At 39.8% G+C, this 22,570-nt stretch overlaps 1 long non-coding RNA gene and 1 pseudogene across 2 annotated transcripts; both read right to left on the bottom strand.

Moving 5' to 3' along the window:
• Nucleotides 1-18,987: 18,987 nt before the first annotated feature.
• LOC116655718 lies at nt 18,988-20,118 on the bottom strand. 2 transcript variants are annotated; one of them, XR_004310767.2, is made up of 4 exons: nt 19,923-20,118; nt 19,751-19,865; nt 19,610-19,691; nt 18,988-19,241 (listed from the first exon to the last, which is right to left on the bottom strand). It is a non-coding gene; the product is annotated as an uncharacterized LOC116655718 (long non-coding RNA). The 2 variants fall into 2 exon arrangements; XR_006508017.1 differs by having other exon boundaries at nt 19,610-19,865.
• Nucleotides 20,119-20,370: 252 nt separating this feature from the next.
• On the bottom strand, nt 20,371-21,516 carry LOC123258302 (annotated as a pseudogene).
• Nucleotides 21,517-22,570: the final 1,054 nt, after the last annotated feature.

The following is a 22,570-nucleotide window of genomic DNA, read 5'->3' as shown; positions in this document are numbered from 1 at the left end:
ACCCTTTCCGCCAAGGCATGGTTAACCGCGGCCTGAATTACAACTTTAAGCTGCTCTGGGTCCATAATTCCTACTGTGGGGTTAGTACGCGGGGGCCCTTCGCTATCAGATTCTGAGTCACTGGCGTATGGTTTATTCTCCCTGTACCTCTGGAATGGAAAGCTCATATGTGGCCAAGTTAAATCGCACTGGTAGAGGAATGCTTGCTCAAGCAATTCTGCCCATGAAGGCAGTTGGCATGGCAAGGGGTGTGCGGGGTCGGAGCCGCCGCTCTAGCAACAAAGTAAATGAGCTCGTCAAATCGAGCCGGTGCCCTGCCAAGCAGCGACAGGGTCAAGGGTATGCGGGGACAGAGCCTCCGCTATGAGAAACAAAGAAATGAATAGAAAGAATTTGCCACACAAATTCATATGCAGCCGGATCGGGTTTCCAGCAGTGGCCGATTGGGGGTAATAAAAAAAAAAGGTATTGCGAGGCAAATACTAAAAATTAGGGTCTAAGCAAAGAGAATTATATAAATAAATTCACAATTTATGAATTTCCAAACGGCAGAATTAATCGCCGATATTAGGTGAAAAATAATTTTAAATATATTCACGACTAATTCGTTAGCGGCGGCCTAGTGCTTTAGAGGTATTTAATATCCGTACTTATTTTTGGCAGTAAAATGCAAACAATACACAGACAGCATAAAACAAATACTATTATCGCACATATGATTCACCATTAAATTGTCAATCAAATAATGAGTTAATTGATTTTTATTTAATATAAAGTTAACACAAAAATATTAAAGTGGAGCTGCAGAAATTATTCCGGCAGCGATTTATTTCATTTAGTTTGAAGCTAAACTAATGCCCTTTGATGACTTCTAGCCCGCTGGCCGTAGAATATCAATTAGGAAGATTAGGTTGGAGGGATGACTGAGGGATGATTTATGTAATATTCATTATATCAAATATAAAATATATATAAAATTATATAAAATATCATAAAGCTGAAAATAAATTAAAAAGAAAAACAAATTATTTAAGATTTTTACAAATAAAGATATTGGGACGTCCAAATTTCTAGTACAGCCAGAACTGAAAATATTTGTTTAATGAAATAATGTTAATTCATCATTATTAACATAATAAAATGGGAATAATTGAATGAACACAGCAGTGGACTTACCATTTCACAATAATAAACCAATGCGACGGACTATGAACAACCTAATGTGACCGTTTCGATTTGGGTTAAATTATAATAAAAACGCTGCACAAAACGCACAATAATTTCGCGGGATATTTTTTTTGTAATAATAAATAATATTTTTTATTAAATATTGAGCTGTGTTTAAACTTTGTTCTTCAATAAAATTGTTATAGAACATAAATTGGTAAACTTAAATAATACACGTTGAAATGTTCATGAAATAATTTTTTCCAAGTTATAAGTCCCACGCACAAAGTCCCAAGTGAGATGAAAATTTTCTAAGTCCAGTTTTTTGAGAGAAAAGTCTATGTTGAGAGAAAAAATTTTCTCTCTCAACTCGTGGTGGGTGAGAACATGCTACGAAAGATGCCTGCCGGAATGTACCGAAACGCTGCTAGCACCGAAAAGTCCGACTTGATTTTTATTGTGCATGTCACCGAACTGTAATGAACAACGTTGAGCTGGTGGTCTTGCAACCGGTTAATCCCGCACGCGTTGAACTACAGCTATATCTCATTGGCGAATGTCGTGTTATTTAGAGGATTCAGATTACGGGCGCTCATTTGTATCTGTGTCGCGTGGGAATAGGGAACGAGCCTAAATCGGCCGGAAAAGAGCATGAAAATCAGATAGCCCCATCTTGCAACGGGCCGGGCCCTTCGTCACTTGGTTCAGGTGGTGGGTTCAGAAAAGCTGGTGACCCCCTTTTCAAAGAAGCCTTACCCGGCAGCCGCTTCGCTTTCTTTGCCGACACGGCCTGGCATCGTATGCTGACGACGTAACGCAGATTTGGTGAAAAGCGAACGCCCCAATTCGCCTCGAGAATTTAATTAGAATTTCACAAGAAAAAATTGATTGCGTTAAGCAGTGAAATAAAATGAAACTACTCGTACATTTGGATTAATCTAGCTTCAAGCTAGCTCCGCTGCCAGGAAGTGCGTTCAGGATTTTTGTCTTCCCACAGAACCTGCGGGTAACAATCACACATTACGGTTATAACCTATTTTGAATATATATTTTAATTTTTATTTAATAAGTGACGTGATGGGGGGTATTTGAAGAAGGTCCCATTTGAAATGAATCAACAAAAGATTGGATTTAACATATTGAACTATTAAAAAAAAAATACATAATAAAAAACAATCTTACCACTCGTTACTCCTTTATGGGCTTTTAATTTTGTCTAGGCTCTGTTTTATTGGATTAAAGTTGAAGTGGGAGTTGATCTCGTGATGAGTCATTAAAAGGGGGCCCATAAAGTGTTGAAGTGATAACTTTACAGGCATTAGCAATTTAAAGTTTTTAAAGTAGTATTTTAAAGTATGGAGGGTCCCAACCTTCATTCTTTTGGCGATCAGATAACCCTCTAGTGCCCAAATTTTCTTTTCCAAGAAAAAAATTATTTTTGGATTCAGTATGTATCAAAATTAAATGTTTTTTTTTAAAAAAAATTATTTTTGCTCGGATCGAGTTTTATATGACTATATCCTTGGACCGCCTAGAGGCGGCTTTGGGATGATAGGCCAACAAAAAATTAGGTAATCAATTCTTTTGTTGCACACATTTGTTCGTCCACAGATAAGCGTTGGCGCAGCGGAACTTATTGATACTTGTCATTGAAATGAGTCGCGAGCGGTCGTATTTTGTATAAAGGATCGTGGTCGGCAGAATCCTTGGAGGGCAACTTACTGTTGTCATTAAAATGCAAATTTCTAAATTTTTTGTGGAAAACGAAGTATTGGATCCTTTTGGACAGCATACAAATTTGTTTATATATATACTTTATAGGGTCGGAGATGTCTCCTTTACTGCGTTGCACACTTTTGACCAAAATTATAATACCCTCTGCAAGGGGATAAAAATTGAAAACACTTGAATGGCGTATACAGATTTTGAAGTTCTCCGAGGTCAGGCTCATTAAAGGATATTGCAGATATATCCATGAATAGGTTCATTTGGTACCACAACATCTTTTTGAAAAGCGGTGCTTTTGGATCCATAGTCCAAACAGATCCACATTCAGCTATTGTGCTTTCTTTAACATGAGCAGTATTATGATCAGCAGGCGCTTTACGTTTGCGTTTCTATGCTTGAGGGGAATTGGACGCAATCGCACTTGAGGGTGACAACCATTTTGCAAAAGGACTAGGACTTCCGCTTGAAGTTACACAAATCTCTCCACCCAACATAGACCAATGTCATGGTATCAATGCCAAAATCAATAGAATAGATTTTGAAGTTCTCCGAGGTCAGGCTCATTAAAGGATATTGCAGATATATCCATGAATAGGTTCATTTGGTACCACAACATCTTTTTGAAAAGCGGTGCTTTTGGATCCATAGTCCAAACAGATCCACATTCAGCTATTGTGCTTTCTTTAACATGAGCAGTATTATGATCAGCAGGCGCTTTACGTTTGCGTTTCTATGCTTGAGGTGAATTGGACGCAATCGAACTTGAGGGTGACAACCATTTTGCAAAAGGAGTAGGACTTCCGCTTGAAGTTACACAAATCTCTTCACCCAACATAGACCAATGTCATGGTATCAATGCCAAAATCAATAGAATTTAATAATTTTTTAATCTCCACGTCGGAAAGAGCTGAAAACTTATTAACATTATTCAATTAATTCATTATTCAAGCAGTTATTCGTACTTAAATATGTCATAAGTTACTTCCCTTTCTAAATCACTTTATAAATTTTTTTTCCCGAATTGTCCCAAGACTGCCTCTAGACGGGATATTTTATAAATGCAATAAAAAGCTAACGAAAGCTTATTTTTAGTGTGCGTCCGATTTTGCGTCCTTGAGACTATCAACAACACGGTAAAATTTTTTATTTCACCGGCAAACTATTTATAATATTTAAAAAAAATATTTACATTTTGCACTTTTTACAAAATAATTACTTCATTCGAGTTTCACAAATTTTCTGCTTCAAATGAATACAGCAGCTTGCGCAAGCTCTAGTATATATTCCAAAGGCAACAAACTTAATTTTTGGGCTTTCCCAAATTAGAAACAATGCAAAACCGAGTCAAAAGGATTGAAAAGAATAAAATAACGGTATTTTTAACATTACCCGTCTAAAGGCGGTCTTGGGCACTAGAGGGATAAGGACCAACTTGGACAAAAAATAAAAATAAACAAAAAATAAGGAAACTAAATAAAATAACAAATGTTTTGATTGCTTTGGAAATATAAAAAAAAAGAAACAGATCGGCCAGGTATCTTACTCCTAGGGCGATTGCTAGATAATATATACCAGATAATCAAAATGTGATGACAGAATCGTATCTGCTGAAAACCGAAAGACATGGCACGTAGTTATTGTAAAATAAAAATATCTCTGAAGATCTCAAGGGGAATAATAGGATGTTCAGCGATTGAACATTAAAATAAGTAAAGGAAATAAATTTAAGAAAATAATATGATTTATTTTAGAAATACCCAAAACATATTCCCCGCCTTTTTTTTTGTTTTTTTGCTAAGCGATTTCGAGTCCTAGAGTGGATTAACGATTGGTTCGTAAAACTAAGCCTTAATACAAAAAATAAATAAAAAATAAAATGAGGTAAGAAGGTTGTCAGAGTCGAAACTGCTCAGATTATGACAAGGCCAATAAAAATACAAAATATTTCGGAAGAACTGAACGGAATATCTGGATGTGATTGCTTATCTTGATGAATTAAATAAAGTAAAATAATTAATATAAAAAATTGAAAAAAAAAAAATAAAAATGTTTTTGTGTGAAATAAAAATATATGTTCACACGTTGTCGGCCAGAGGCAGACTGAGCTCTGGAAATATTTTCAAAGCGGTCCACAAACTTTCTAAAAGAAACGGCCTTGTAAGACAGAAAAAATATTAGTAACATAAATCCTAAGGTTACTCTGATGCTTTTTTCGGTTGGCATGGAAACGGGCTACTGGTATAAAAAGGACTTATAAAAGTTTACATTTTTGGAGCAGACAATCCGTTTGGGTCAGCGATTGGGAAAAAGCTTTTTATCTTGCTCGGCACAAATTATGTATAAGGTGCTCTAAAATTATTTACCTTCGAATCAAATTTAATGAATTTTTAATTGATTTTCCTTTGGGACGAGCAGGCAAGTGGAAAAATGGAGAAATAGGAAGTTCAATAGCTTAGATAGAACTCAATTTAATAGACAAGGAATAAGGTCTTCTCACCTTTGTGACACCTGTACAAAAATAACCAGATTAAATCCAATCATCACGAAATAGATAATATTTTACTCAAATATCGACTAGACACCTGAATACATGGATCCCAAAAGCGCAATCAAACCAGAAACCGTAAAAATCCAAGTATTCCCAGAGTTCAGGCTTAGAACCCCAAGTCCGAAAACATTGTTACATGCTCCATTCTTAAGCTTCGACTTGGACCTGTACCTCACAAACCTCGGAGAAAATAAAAAAATGTGTATAAATAGATTACACTGTGAAATATGTGATTTAGCTTTCCATAATATGCAGACTCTACGTGAGACCACCCACCACATAATATACAGGCAGGAGAATGAGAATTAGTGATGTTAAAGGACGATCTAATATTATTTGCAACTCCACGTCTTCCCATATGAGTACCCGGCGCGTAGGCGTCCGCCTCCCCAAACAATCCAACCGAGCCGAGTTTTTTTGATTGATGGCAAACCAGGAGGCAGATGAATATGCCCCACACAAAGCAGCTCGTAAAATAATCCAGCTTCAATTAGCAAATCAACTGGCTAAGGATAGTGAAAATGAAGATCCGCTAGCTTTACATTGGCGGGAATTTTCCAAGAGCTGACGTCCAATGTCCAAATGTGGCTGAAAGTCAGTGATGTTGGAGGCTATGATCGCAGTTAATTGTGCGGAGTAGATAGAGCTTTGGGATTGCAAACTGACTTGCACAGAAAATCCAACTGTAGAGAACCCTGCGTAACCTATACCGGATACAGTCACCGGAGAACTTATCTTCCGCAGCTGCAACTGGTCCGTCAGCGTTCAAGTGACTAGATGCACCTGCGAGCCAGAATCGAGCAGCGCTCGTCAGGGCAGTAGAACTCCGGAGCGGTTCCTAACCAGAATATTGGCAGTGGCTAGCAACACCACATCACCAAAACTATCCTTAGCGACAAGAGAAATGACGGCGGCGCGCGCTGAACGAAAAACAGCGTCGCTAGGCGCTAATTGACCTTAGGCGACAAGCTTAAAAACCTTGGGCAGGAGTTTATCACGAGAGAATGGCCATCACAGAGTTTGTGATCACAAATGAAGAGTTACCTGGATGAAAATGACTACGTCGTCCCACCGCAAAGTTGGGTGCATGTGATTTCGTCGTCAAATCCAATGTTATCCAACCCTTAGCTTAACTAAGCTAATACAATATATAAACATAATTTTAAATCGCAGAAGCCTCTGCTGGATGAGTCATATCCTGTTTGTCAATCTTCCCCTCATTAGTGTCTGACACCAAGCAATTATCCCAGACTAAACATCCAGCTCTAACTGTAATCATATTTCTGAAACTTTTCCACGGTCTGAGCCAGACTAATAAACAAGAGAACCGGCTCGCCGCCGACAGTCCGAATTTGATATATCTTCCGATCTTATCAGTTTTCACCAATGAGTCAACTATTGCATCAGCCAATTGTCCATTCTCTTAATGTCTCTTTGGACAATGGTTTAGATTTACAAATAGCCCTTTTTGAGGTTTCTCTCTTAAGCCGAGGTTTGATGGTAAACCGATAAGATCAGCAAAGTCAGTATTGTCTTGATTGAGTCTTGAATCGGGATCGCACTAAGCTCAAATAAAATATAATCGTGGAGTGAAAAGTGGGTTTAACATTAAAAGTCGATTTAAGTGAAAGTTTGTTAAAATATAAGAAATAAAATAAAAATTATTTTTTTAAAAATAAACTTCGGAACAAATTTAATTGGCGCCCAACGTGGGGCCATGCTAAAAAAAGGTGTTTCAAAATAAAAAAATTAATGAAATAAAAAATTAATTTAAACAGAAATACCAGCGTGGTCCTAAGAAAACTCATAAGTTTCCATAGAAAATCGGTGAAAGTTAACCCACAAAAGACAACTCCCAAAAAGATTATATTAAAAAAAGGAATATAATAATTATAATAGATAACAAAAAACTTTTAAAAAAATACATTAAACAAAAAGCATAAAAATAGAAAGGAAAAACATCTATCTAAATAAAGTGAAAACCAAAAAAAACTAAGTGAAATAAAATTAAATATTCAAAATAATATTTCAATAAAATAAACAATAAATATTGTTAACAAAGAAACCAAAAAAGATAAAAAAAATTAAAAAAAGACAGTGCACAAAAATCCCAATAAAATCACAAAAAGACAATCAAAACAAAATAAAAAAAACAGTGTAAAAAAATCACAATAAAATCACAAAAAGACAATAAGACAAAAAAATAAATATATAAAAATAAATAAAACACAATAAAATACAACATAAACCGCCGTCGACAATTTCCACTCCAATTAACAAGATATGGAAAGGTGATGATTGGCACAACCCTTTGATGACTTCTAGCCGGCTGGCCGTAGAATATCAATTAGGAAGATTATGTTGGAGGGATGACTGTCCCTCTTTATCTGCTGGACTAGAGACTCAGTCAGATTTGTAATAATAAGTGTTTTACGACGGATCGTCGGAGTTTCAATGTAGGAGCGATGGCTCTTTATTTCATAAATGCAAAAACAGAACTGAACTTAAGAACTAACAAAAGTGAGACTCATAGCGGCCACTCCAATGGGCAGTGCTTGCCGGCTATGCACGAGCTTCCGGCCAGACGCTGGGACAGCAATTTGGCCGGAGCGAGCTTTCGGACGATCGGTCATTGCAGTCGCCCGGTTGACTTAGTTAACTACTGCCCCCTTCAGATTAAGGCCGCCCTCGGCCGACCCTATTTGGACAATCACTTCCTTTAGTTGGGCCGCGGATCTCTTGGCCTGGGTGACTCGCCAATAAGTGAGGCCGATACAAATCAATGCGCAGCAAACTGCTCCCGCGACTAGCGCTATCTGGTGCGAGCGGTAGTTGTTGACATCTTCCCCAAATCTCTTGATATGCTCCAGGTTACGTTCACTCAAGCGGTGAAGGTATGGGAGGCTGAGAATATTGTGCTCCAGAGAAATGTTCCGGGAAGGCGAGCTGGCTACTCCTGGTGCCCTCTTCTGGGAAATATCATGATTGATATATCGGGTTTCATTAACTGTGGCACTCTCGATGAAGGTGATAAGGTGTGTTCCTTGCAAGTAGATGTAAGTGCCATTGTCCACACTCACGCGAGCCGGGCGATCGTTTATGATGAGGATTCCCTCGTCCACATATGTGATGGGATGCAGATCGCTATGCTGGATGTCGTAGTGCGCAATCTCACCCGGGTGGAGTTCCTGGGCGCAAGATCTTCTCAGCGCCAGTTGTCAAAATGCGACTCCCGATGACATGGAGCAGTTTTTTACCGTGTGGATCTCTCCATCGCAGTCCGCTATGACCTTGTCCTCCAGTCTGAGCATTGTGTCGTGATGTGACACGGGAAAAATTGTAATTTTGACGCAAGCTGACTTAATTTTAGGAAACTTAATAATGAAATGAATAATGTTAGCGGATTGTAAAACTTTAACGGACGCAACGGACAATATATCTTTGATGGGGGTATCTGTTGGCTCCTCTATCCACATACTTTCCAGGTCTGCATGATCTAGTATGCGAGGGCTAACTATATTGATTTTGGCGAGCGCTATTGCAAGCAATAAATTTTGCAGCTCCATTGTAATCATCCTATTCCGAGATAATAACATCTCGTATAGGTGTACCGAATCAATTTGTGATTCTTTAGTCGACCTCAGAATTTGATTGACTGTGCTAGTAATGTTATTTATCAGTTCCTGTACTTTACTGTTAATATTGACCTGTCTATTGTTTGCATTAATGAGCTGGAATTCGGTAAGTCGGATTTTTTCAAAATCCTCCGCGTCTGGCGTTCCCTCCACTACCTTTAACGCCGCTCCCAAAAAGTCTAAACTCATAGCTACTCTATGGTGGAATCTCAGTGACTCGAGTAGGTTACGCAGGTGAGCAACATCTACGCTCAAAAGTTTCTGCATGTGTGACTGGGGAAACATGTGAATCATGTTATTAGTCTCTTCCACCACGCGCCTGTATCCTGAGAGATTGCCGTGTGTCCTACGAATGCAAATTCTTCCCATACTAATATTCGACCATCAATATATTTGGCCTGCGAGTAGTCCGTGACGTGTGCCGATGTTAGGGTCAAAAGGAATAACAGAGGTATAGGAGTGAACCTGGAATTTTTGAATTCATTGTAGTGTTTTGCAAAATTTAAGAAGCCCACCACCAAGCATATAAATCAAAGCGTAGAATAGCCTAAGTAAACACAACACATAACGACAAATAAAAAAAATTGTGTGCGTGGAGTCCCTACGCGCGAAAGAAGTGAAACTTCTTAGCGATATTCCAAAAAATGCATATTATTTCGTATAAAAGAAAAATAGCGGGAGGGAAAGGATAAAAATAAGGTGGAGTGACCAACACTTTCTTCAATTCACATTTTATAAATTTATTATAAAGCAAAGTCCAAGTTCTGCTTTCTTTCGTGCTCGGTATTCACGATAATATTGTGCTCTGTTCCCTCCTCTTAAAACACCGGCTGCACTGTCTTTTTCCGCTGTAAAATCAATTCAAAATCAAACCATTAAAATTTTTGCCAATCCAATTGATATTAATTTCAAGATGATATGATCCACAAGGTGCATCTGTTATGGACAATTGAAATATTCAAGAGAAACGTACCACCACATAACCTGGAATCCACTGTGTTATGCGTATTTTCACTGTCACTCATTTTATTGTTTGTTTGAATCACTATTCACTGTACTAATACTACAAGTAGTGCGTCAATATTATATAGAACACGAATTAATTATGGGAAACACTTTAATAACAAAATACGAGATAAGAATAAGAAAAAGAATTTTCGACACATAGGACGCTTGATGCACTCACGCATAGGCACTAATATTAGTCTAGGCAGCTGTTACGCGCTACGTGTATCGCCATAGCAGCGCATGCGCCTGGCGATACCTTACTCTCATTCACTCTCTCTCTCTCGCACTCTATCTTTCTCTTTTCCTCTTCTCCTTGCCTAGTCGCCTGTTGGATTTTACTAGGACTTTTTCGCCAACTTCGAACACCCTGTTTTGTCGGGAAGCATTTTCCCTGTTCCTGAGCTTATCTTGGGCGATCCTAATCTTATCCTGAATCTCATACAGTGGTTCTTCCGATTGTGTTTGTATCACGTCGGCCGGCCTCTTGTCGATGACCGAATGGATAGATTTATTGTACCTGGCTGTGGCCAGTAAGATTAGCTCGACGGTGTCACTGATGCCTTTATCAATTTTAAGGCATCTGGCGAGCTCCACCAGAGTGCTGTGGAAGCGCTCCACTTGTCCGTTTGAGGTACTGTGGAGGGGCTGTGCGTTTGAAACGTTAACGCCGAAATGGTTTTCCAGCATGGTCAAAATGGTGTGCGATTTTAACGATGGTTCGTTGTCGCAATATATGACCTTGGTTTTAGGGAAAACATTCATCAGCAGCAGTAATGCCGGTTTAAGGTCCTCTATGGTTCTAGAGGGAATTGATTGGACCATGGCAAATTTCGAGAATTTGTCAATGCACGTAAGGAAATGTTTTTTGACCGCGGAGAAAATGTCTATGTGTAGCATTTCTCCTACATGAGATGGGAGTGGTGTCTCTGTTTTTAGGGTGTCTGTCATACTTTGCCTTAGCACATGTCCTACAATTAGCGACTATTTCTTTTTCGCGCGGTTCCCACTGCATACGTACAGCCCACCTCCCGTCCAACCGACCGAGGGACGCTGCCGCATAACGTACGGCTCGAATCGCGGGGATAGATCCGAGAACGTTTAGGAGAAGAGTAGGGGTAAGATAAGATTTCGCTTGCTAGTTTTGCCATTTTCGGGAAGTAGTACTCGGAGACTACCTGTTACACGTTTTCTTGGGCAGACCTGTGAGCTCTGTTGTGCTCGACAGTGAGAATCTCCCGCCTCTCGTCAATCGCAAAAATATCCGTTAGTCGGTTTTTGCAGTGCCAAAATTTGGTGGCAGGAAATTGCCGAACCAATTTGTCCTGTACCATTGCTATCGTGTGCAAATCGCAATGGATGGCGTTTACGCCTTTAGGAACTATTACGTCCGCGAGCTTCTCCAGCAATGACTCCTCGCAAGAGAAGTCAATGTTATGCCGTCTCTTGTTTCCAAAGAGAACGAAGCTGCGTTTCGACGAACAGCGGGCTTCCTCCAGAGTTATCTGGTTTCGGAAGCAATTTAGAGGCTTTTCCGTTAATGGGATAGCGTGGGCTAGCGACAGCTCACTGTGAATTGTCTTTGACCCCATACAGGTAGTGACGCAGCTTTCCTAGTCCCCAAACTATGGCTAACAGCTCCCTTTCGTTGGTAGCGTAGTTAACCTCTCTGTCCTTTAAGGTTCTGGAGATCATAGTGATGGGTCGTCCCTTTTGGGAAAGCACTGCGCCAATGCCATATGCCGAGGCATCTGTCGTTAGATCAAATGTCATTTTATAATCGGGATAGCTGAGGATGACATCCTCTGAAGCCAGAATGTTACGCAACTTATGGAAAGCATGTCGTTGCTGCAAGCTAAATTGCACCAGGATATTCTTGGATCTGTGCCTGTCAGATATGGGCCTAGCTAATGATGCGAAATCTTTGATGAAGCATCGGTAATAACTGGCCAGGCCAAGGAACGATCTCACCTCGAATACATTTTTGGGTTCGGGGAATTCCTGTATGGCCTTGGTTTTTTCTGAGTCTGTTGTGGTACCTTTATTAGTGACAATAAAGCCCAAGAAACTAACGTTCCTTTTAAAGAATCGCGATTTTTCTGCTGACACCCTCATGTTGGCGTCGAGCAGGCTCTTAAGAACCCAATCCACATGCCGTATGTGGGCGTTTTCGTCCTCTGAAAAAACGATGACATCATCAACATAGACATAGCAAAATTTGCCAATCTGCTCTAGCAGTATGTCGTCGATGGTTCTTTGGAAGATGCTGGCAGCATTCTTCAAACCAAACGGAAGCCGGCGAAACTCGTATTTTCCTCTGTTAACGGAAAAGGAAGTCTTTTCGCGGTCACGCTCTGTCAGAGTGATCTGGTGGTAGCCTGACTTCAGATCAAGTGTCGGGAAGTATTTGGCTTTGCCTAAATTCCCTAGTATCATAGAGATATTTGGCATGGGATAGCGATCGGGTATCGTCCTCTCGTTCAATTTGCGAAAGTCCAACACGAGTCGCATTTTGCGGTTGCCCGCTTCGTCAGTGTTTTTTTTGTCTACTACCCATATTGGGTTATTGTAGGAGGACTTTGACTTTTGTATTATGCCATTTTTTTAGCAACTCTTGGATTTCGCTGTTGACAAAATCTGCAGCCCCCATTGGGTATGGGTAAAGCTTGGCATAAATGGGCTCCTCGCTTACCGTCCTGATGCTACCACCGACGTGTTGTAAGGCAGGGCCTCGTTGGGGTTTGCGAAGGCTTTCTTTCGTTTGCCAAGCATTTTAATAAAGCCCTATTTAACTAGAGGCGGCGCGTTCGAGTAACCAATGTTTGTAAAATTGACGTCGGGGCACGATTGGAACTCTAACTTTTCTTCTTTGGAGCCCCATTTGAGGTGGCCGGAAGCTAGACAAAGCGATGCCCCTGCCTGTTTTAACAGGTCAAGACCAATTATGGCATCAAAGGAGGACAAATCTGGAAATATGAAGAACGTGGCCTTTAAGTTCGAATGTATCGTGAATGGCGATTCTACTGGGCGGACAATCCCTCGTATGGACGGATGCAATTTTTTGCCGCGCCCGTATCTATTAAAAGTCTCATATCTACCCCCGCTACTCTTCGTCTGATGACAGGTAGCAGGGATTTTCCCTTAAAAAATTAATTGCGTCCGAATCATATTCATGGATAGCATCGTCACTAACTTCTTGTGCCGCGCTTGAAGCTGCGGCGGTGTAATCTTCGGTTTCGTTCGGGCCCTGAGTAATGTGGTTTACCTTCTGCCTTTTGGGCGGGCCGGATCGATCGGATCCGGCCGGCTTCCTATTTTGGTAGGCCGGCGCTTGAGATGGCTTGAGCAACCTAGACATTGAAGGGTCAACATGCATGGGCTCTGGCGTGTTTTCGCGACGCCTGTCACTGCTCGGAGCGGAGTGCACCTGAGCCTTGTGTCGTTTAGTGAAGTGCGGGCTTTTTTACCCGCACTCACTTGGGAGTGCCCTTGATAGGACGTTTGTTGGCGATATTGCGCCTTTGGAACTTGCTTCTTGTCCCTATCTTCCAGGCTCTTCGCGAACGATGCTGCGAAGCTGTACCTCTCGTGGTTTGATTCCACTTCTTGAGCCAATGCCAGCGCAGTTGGCATGTCCTTCGGCTTTGCCGAGAAAAGGACATCGGAGAGGCTGCGCTTGAGGCCCGAAATAAAAATGCGGAGCGCATCATCCCGGAACTTTTCGCATAAAATTCTTGCCGCCGATGCTTCGTACGACATAGTTGCCATATTAGTAAGCAAGGTGAGTTTTTTCTCGACCTCGTCATAGTATTGCAGAAGCGTGAGGCTTCCCTGTCTGAGGGTACCCATTTCCTGCTCGATGACGTGAATCTGTCGTTTGTCACTATATGTGAAATCGAGGCGGTCTATATTCGCATCAAAATTCAATATTGTGCCGAACGAGGATAGCACTGCATCGGCAGGGTTCCTAATCTTACTACTAATTATGACTACCGCCTGATAATGGCGTGAGCTATTAACATAATTCCTAAAAATGTAATATGCGGCTACCGCCGCTTGGCGCCATATGTTTCTTGTGCCCCCGTAAAGTCGGGCAGGCATTTAACGGCATCTAAAGGCTCATTACATTGAACATTGTCTTTGATATCAATGGGCTCATAAACCTTGATTTTTGGAGCCTTTGCTTGTGAGGGTGCGATTTGCACCGCTGCCACCTGGGCGGCCAACTGCTCTATGGCTTGGCGCAATTCCTGCTTTTTGTTGACCCTTTCCGCCAAGGCATGGTTAACCGCGGCCTGAATTACAACTTTAAGCTGCTCTGGGTCCATAATTCCTACTGTGGGGTTAGTACGCGGGGGCCCTTCGCTATCAGATTCTGAGTCACTGGCGTATGGTTTATTCTCCCTGTACCTCTGGAATGGAAAGCTCATATGTGGCCAAGTTAAATCGCACTGGTAGAGGAATGCTTGCTCAAGCTATTCTGCCCATGAAGGCAGTTGCCATGGCAAGGGGTGTGCGGGGTCGGAGCCGCCGCTCTAGCAACAATGTAAATGAGCTCGTCAAATCGAGCCGGTGCCCTGCCATGCAGCGACAGGGTCAAGGGTATGCGGGGACAGAGCCTCCGCTATGAGAAACAAAGAAATGAATAGCAAGAATTTGCCACATAAATGCATATGCAGCCGGATCGGGTTTCCAGCAGTGGCCGAGTGGGGGTAATAAAAAAAAAAAGGTATTGCGAGGCAAATACTAAAAATTAGGGTCTAAGCAAAGAGACACAACGAATTATATAAATAAATTCACAATTTATGAATTTCCAAACGACAGAATTAATCGCCGATATTAGGTGAAAAATAATTTTAAATAAATTCACGACTAATTCGTTAGCGGCGGCCTAGTGCTTTAGAGGTATTTAATACTCGTACTTATTTTTGACAGTAAAATGCAAACAATACACATACAGCATAAAACAAATACTATTATCGCACATATGATTCACCATTAAATTGTCAATCAAATAATGAGTTAATTAATTTTTATTTAATATAAAGTTAACACAAAAATATTAAAGTGGAGCTGCAGAAATTATTCCGGCAGCGATTTATTTCATTTAGTTTGAAGCTAAACTAATGCCCTTTGATGACTTCTAGCCCGCTGGCCGTAGAATATCAATTAGGAAGATTAGGTTGGAGGGATGACTGAGGGATGATTTATGTAATATTCATTATATCAAATATAAAATATATATAAAATTATATAAAATATCATAAAGCTGAAAATAAATTAAAAAGAAAAACAAATTATTTAAGATTTTTACAAATAAAGATATTGGGACGTCCAAATTTCTAGTACAGCCAGAACTGAAAATATTTGTTTAATGAAATAATGTTAATTCATCATTATTAACATAATAAAATGGGAATAATTGAATGAACACAGCAGTGGACTTACCATTTCACAATAATAAACCAATGCGACGGACTATGAACAACCTAATGTGACCGTTTCGATTTGGGTTAAATTATAATAAAAACGCTGCACAAAACGCACAATAATTTCGCGCGATATTTTTTTTATAATAATAAATAATATTTTTTATTAAATATTGAGCTGTGTTTAAACTTTGTTCTTCAATAAAATTGTTATAGAACATAAATTGGTAAACTTAAATAATACACGTTGAAATGTTCATGAAATAATTTTTTCCAAGTTATAAGTCCCACGCACAAAGTCCCAAGTGAGATGAAAATTTTCTAAGTCCAGTTTTTTGAGAGAAAAGTCTATGTTGAGAGAAAAAATTTTCTCTCTCAACTCGTGGTGGGTGAGAACATGCTACGAAAGATGCCTGCCGGAATGTACCGAAACGCTGCTAGCACCGAAAAGTCCGACTTGATTTTTACTGTGCATGTCACCGAACTGTAATGAACAACGTTGAGCTGGTGGTCTTGCAACCGGTTAATCCCGCACGCGTTGAACTTCAGCTATATCTCATTGGGGAATGTCGTGTTATTTAGAGGATTCAGATTACGGGCGCTCATTTGTATCTCTAATAATTAAAATTTATCGCGTGGGAATAGGGAACGAGCCTAAATCGGCCGGAAAAGAGCATGAAAATCAGATAGCCCCATCTTGCAACGGGCCGGGCCCTTCGTCACTTGGTTCAGGTGGTGGGTTCAGGAAAGCTGGTGACCCCCTTTTCAAAGAACCCTTACCCGGCAGTCGCTTCGCTTTCTTTTCCGACACGGCCGGCCATCGTATGCTGACGTCGTAACGCAGATTTGGTGAAAAGCGAACGCCCCAATTCGCCTCGAGAATTTAATTAGAATTTCACAAGAAAAAATTGATTGCGTTAAGCAGTGAAATAAAATGAAACTACTCGTACATTTGGATTAATCTAGCTTCAAGCTAGCTCCGCTGCCAGGAAGTGCGTTCAGGATTTTTGTCTTCCCACAGAACCTGCGGGTAACAATCACACATTACGGTTATAACCTATTTTGAATATATATTTTAATTTTTATTTAATAAGTGACGTTATATGGGGGGTATTTGGAGAAGGTCCCATTTGAAATGAATCAACAAAAGATTGGATTTAACATATTGAACTATTAAAAAAAAAATACATAATAAAAAACAATCTTACCACTCGTTACTCCTTTATGGGCTTTTAATTTTGTCTACGCTCTGTTTTATTGGATTAAAGTTGAAGTGGGAGTTGATCACGTGATGAGCCATTAAAAGGGGGCCCATAAAGTGTTGAAGTGATAACTTTACAGGCATTAGCAATTTAAAGTTTTTAAAGTAGTATTTTAAAGTAAGGAGGGTCCCAACCTTCATTCTTTTGGCGATCAGATAACCCTCTAGTGCCCAAATTTTCTTTTCCAAGAAAAAAATTATTTTTGGATTCAGTATGTATCAAAATTTAATGTTTTTTTTTAAAAAAAATTTATTTTTGCTCGGATCGAGTTTTATATGACTATATCCTTGGACCGCCTAGAGGCGGCTTTGGGATGATAGGCCAACAAAAAATTAGGTAATCAATTCTTTTGTTGCACACATTTGTTCGTCCACAGATAAGCGTTGGCGCAGCGGAACTTATTGATACTTGTCATTGAAATGAGTCGCGAGCGGTCGTATTTTGTATAAAGGATCGTGGTCGGCAGAATCCTTGGAGGGCAACTTACTGTTGTCATTAAAATGCAAATTTCTAAATTTTTTGTGGAAAACGAAGTATTGGATCCTTTTGGACAGCATACAAATTTGTTTGCTAAGTGATATGTTCAATAATTGTATAATAAAAAAAAAGAAAGGAAAGCTAACTTCGGGCGGATCCGAACCCTTGATATACCCTTGCAGTTGTGCCATTTTCGATCGTTCAGTTATATGGCAGCTATAGGATATAGTCGCCCGATCCCGGCCGGAACTATGTACTTCCTGCAAGGAAAAGAAGGAATGCAACAAAAAGCTAACGAAAGCTTATTTTTAGTGTGGGTTTCGTATTTTGCGTCCTTGAGACTATCAACAACACGGTACAATTTTTTATTTCATCGGCAAACTATTTATAATATTTAAAAAAATATTTACATTTTGCACTTTTTACAAAATAATTACTTCATTCGAGTTTCACAAATTTTCTGCTTCAAATGAATACAGCAGCTTGCGCAAGCTCTAGTATGTATTCCAAAGGCAACAAACTTAATTTTTGGACTTTCCCAAATTAGAAACAATGCAAAACCGAGTCAAAAGGATTGAAAAGAATAAAATAACGGTATTTTTAACATTACCCGTCTAGAGGCGGTCTTGGGCACTAGAGGGATAAGGACCAACTTGTAGAAAAAATAAAAATAAACAAAAAATATAAAAATATAAATATAAAAAAAAAAGAAAAAGAGGCAGATCGGCCAGGTATCTTACTCCTAGGGCGATTGCTAGATAATATATATACCAGATAATCAAAATGTGATGACAGAATCGTATCTGCTGAAAACCGAAAGACATGGCACGTAGTTATTGTAAAATAAAAATATCTCTGAAGATCTTGTAGCGTGTAACGGTATTCTGAGCTGTTTAGGAAGGATTCGTACTTGCGAGGGCACGCTATAGAGTCCGGCTCTAGCTCGTAGGCTTTGGGGATGGAGATCTTGCTTCGTACAAATCCTAACACTGCCACATTTAATATTAAATAAAGTCCAGAATTGAGCGTGCTGGCGACAAGATAGATAGCTAGATACTAACCGGAAGAACGGAAGAATTAATTCGACGCGAGATAGAGTTAGAGATAGAGTTAGAAAGAGAGAGAGAGTAGAGAAGTAGAAAGTTTGCGATGCCTTAGATGTAAATAGGCTCGCGTACTGCCCACCCTACCTTTGGTCACGGTCCGATAAAGCATTGCTTTAGTGACCCCTTTCACACCCTACAACCGTGGAGTCATCAGCTCAGTTCAAACAGGAGGTATTCAATTCATTATAAAACAGATTTAATTCAATTTAAAACTAATAAAAATTTGGCTAAGGCTAAAGAGGTGTTTGACATTATTCCTAATTGTTTGCTTGCATAAACCAATAGTCTAATAATACGGGAGGAAAGCTTATAAGTAAGATTTAAAAAAAAATATAAATTAATGTAAATGTTTCGAGAAGTATGAGTTTATATATAATATAATGAAATTTTGGTATGAGTAAATATCATTTTTTTCTTTTTTTTAAAAGGATAAATAAATTTCAAATAAAGGTATTAGAAAAATGATAATATTTAAAATTCATTAGGATAGAGTATTCATTAGTCAACAGTTAAATCATTTAGATGAAATTCGTGCTCTTGATATTTTTTATGTTAAGATGAAGGAGGAATGCATTAAATATAATATTAAAATTCAGTGGGACTCAAAAAAAATTTTTTTTTTTACAGTGTATATGTAAAAGGTAAATAAACCACTCACTGTAAATCCATCGGCGAAAGATCGATCTCTGCTTTGGGTTGCTGTAAATGAGTGTAATGAGGTTTTTGCACACCATAGAATTTTAAAACAAACTTATTTTCGCACGAGGATTAAAATTAAACGATTTAAAATTAACCTGACAACCATTTTGTTCGCGAAAGTTTAAAAAAAATAAATATTATCTTCATATTTTCCAATTCCGTTTTTTTTCCACTTCACTAAAAGCCTGTAATTAATTTAAATTTAAATTTATAACTAAAACTATTGACTAAAAAGAAAATAAAATTAAAACATTTTATAACGCATGTGATTTGGGGGATGAAATGTAGATGAGAAAAGAGAGAAAAAAAATGATCGCCACGAGTTTGGAGCTGGGCGGCTAGGCTAGCGGTTTTAATAATTTCTCTTTTGCTCCTTATTCCATGGCTGGTGGGGTCAACGGCCTTTCACTTAACGGGTCTTGAATTCGTTGGGTCTGCAAATTCCCTTACACCATCCCTACGGTTAATTTTCCGGCCACTGAGTGTTAATTTCCCGGCACCAATGTATTAGGAGATGAAGATGATGATGAAGATGAGGGGGGAGACGGATTACCCGATCGAGGTTAAGCCGCTCCTGAACTGGGAGCCTCCACCAGGAGCGCTCCCGGGGTGTTTTGGTGTGGACCGCAACGAAACTTTAAAACGGCCACAATAAGTACCCTGGAGTTATTACAAATATAAATTTTATATTCACCTGATAAATTTTGATAAGACCGCAACGAGGTCGCGCTTTCATAAAGCCGCGACACACAAAAGAAAAAAAAAACCCACAAACACAGGCTTAGGCTGCCCTTATCTCCGTTGCAAATCTAGATAAGCGTATGCATGTGAACAAAACAAAAACATACGCATGATCTGCAACTTACTCGGAATTTGATAAGAAAAAAAAAATAAACACTTTGCACTTGCGCTGATCTTGCGCTGATAAAATTTACACTTGCAGAGAGATATTATTTGGGCGTCTGCACTTCTGGGGGGTTTCGATAGAAAAGACCGAGCATGGAACAACCTACATTCCATTTAGGTTACCGGAAATGCAGAACAGATGATATTGCAGCTTTCCTAAGACTCCCTGCTGCAGCTGATCCCGCGCCTTAACAATTTGGCAACTCCCGAAGTAAAAGCTTCGCTTTAACTATCGGTAAAAAACCCAATTTACAAAGCCGATATGTATATCGATGGTATTTGTTTACAATTTTAGTTTTTTTTTTTTTTATTTATTATTATTTTGAAAATGACTCTTCAGTCGCCGCTACAAAGCCCCCCCGAAACATTCAGGCTAGGGTATTCTATTCGTGGTACCCTAGACTGATACCGACTGAAGAGGCGCTATTGTTTTATGTCCTTCGCGTGATAAGTGCCTATCAATTTTCCTTGCAAATCCTCTAGTTCGTAATACACGCTTCCCAGTTTCTTTCGAACCCTACACTTAACAAAGGACGGTCCAAATTTAGCGTTGTAGCCAGACTGGAAACAGCTCTGCCTAAAATTTCTCCGATACACTTCTTTTCCTTCTTTAAAAGTCACGTTTCGAGACCGCAAATTGTAACTCTTGGCTGGAAACAGCTCTGCCTAAAATTTCTCCGATACACTTCTTGTCCTTCTTTAAAAGTCACGTTTCGAGACCGCAAATTGTAACTCTTCTCGTTTTCGTCGTGCTTTCTCTGCATTAGCCGACTCGCATTTTCTCGTGCAACTTCCAAAGAATCCTGACGGTCTAACTTCAGCGCTCGATCGTCTAATAAATTTAACTTTCTTAACAACGAATACGTGGTCCCGGAAGTGATCATGTGTTGCCCGAACACCATATAGTAAGGCGAGGTCCCTAAACTTGAATGCATTGCTGATCTCAACGAGCAGCATATTTTACTTAAATTTTCGTCCCAATCCCTCTGATCAGGCCGTATGTATGCTCTTATCGCCGATATCACCGATCGATTTACGCGTTCGGAAGCGTTGGCTTGGGGAGAATGTACCGCGGTAAAGGTGTGAGTTACGCGATACTGTTCCAATAATTTGCCAAACGCATGGGAACGGAACTGAGAGCCATTGTCGGACACTACGGTTTCTGGCACTCCATACGTTAAGAACAATTCTTCTTCCAAATATTTAACCACAGTACTTGTGTCAATTTTCCTAACAGGTTTCAGGAAAACGTATTTCGAAAAATGGTCCAAGACAATGAAAATACCCACATGGCCGCTTCTTGATCTAGGATAAGGCCCGAGAAAATCCATAAATAAGCGTTGGAAAAATCGATGGCTTTCTGGAGCTTTCCCTAAGGGCGGTCGTAAAACGCAATTTGATGGCTTTGTGGTCCTGCATACCTCGCAAGCATTCACATAAGCCTTTACATCAGGCACTAGCCCAGGCCAAAAATAGTAACGCCTAACTCTTTCGATGGTCTTATGGATGCCCCCATGAGACGACAAAGGACTGTCGTGTGCTTTCGCTAGTATTTCGGGAAAAGTTTCCACGAGAATTCATCGTGCATGCGATCTCCTGTTAGGTGTTCGGCCTTACGATAAACGAAACCTTCCTCAGTCTTAAGGTCAGGAAAATTAGTTTCGTTCGCCTTCACTTTATTCACTAAATCTGTGTATTCCCCCGATCTAAAATGCTCCGAGCTCAAATCCAAAAGTAGTCCGTCTCGCAAGTCCAACGCGGACTTGCTTCTTCTTCATTAACCCGAGACAACACGTCGGGAACAAGATTGAGGGCACCCTTCCGATGTTCAATCTTGAACTTGTACCTTTGCAATGATAACGCCCATCGAGCCAAGCGTCTACTCAAATCCTGATTGGACATCAGCCATTTTAATGAGGCATGATCTGTGATAATTTTAAAGATCTGACCTTCGACATAAGCCCTAAAATTCTTTAGTGCCACTATTGCAGCCAAACATTCTTGTTCCGTTACTGTATAGTTCCGTTGCGCCTTATTCAACTTCTTTGAAATAAAGCAAATAGGTCGCTCGTCTCCTTCTTCAGATATTTGTACTAAGACAGCTCCTACCCCTGTCTTGCTGGCGTCACAGTGTATCTCGAAAGGTTTTTCGAAATCGGGACTACACAAAACGGGCGCTTCGGATAATGATCGTTTTAGATCCTCGAAGGCTTTCAGCGCTTCGTCGGTCAAACTGAACTTACGTTTGGTTGTCATTAAGTCAGATAACGGAGCAGCAAGAGTCGCAAAATTTGGCACAAATTTGCGATACCACCCACATAGTCCCATAAAGCTCCTTAAATTTCGCAAACTTTTCGGGACAGGAAAATTGGTGATTGCTGCCACCTTTTCGGGGTCTGTACGTATACCACCGTCTCCAATGATATGCCCCAAATATCGTACCCGGTGCATGCAAAAATGACTTTTCCCAATGTTAATAGTTAACCCGGCTCGTCTAATTTGCAAAGCTATTTCCCTCAGGACTTCAAGATGCCTGTCACAGCTTGAAGAAACTATCAACAAATCGTCGAGATAGACGAAAACTTCGTTCCTGAGGTGTGCTGGTACT

This window comes from Drosophila ananassae, unplaced genomic scaffold, assembly GCF_017639315.1.
Source record: "Drosophila ananassae strain 14024-0371.13 unplaced genomic scaffold, ASM1763931v2 tig00000121, whole genome shotgun sequence".
In the NCBI taxonomy this organism is placed as follows: domain Eukaryota; kingdom Metazoa; phylum Arthropoda; class Insecta; order Diptera; family Drosophilidae; genus Drosophila; species Drosophila ananassae.
This window is presented reverse-complemented; position numbering and strand designations above follow the sequence as displayed.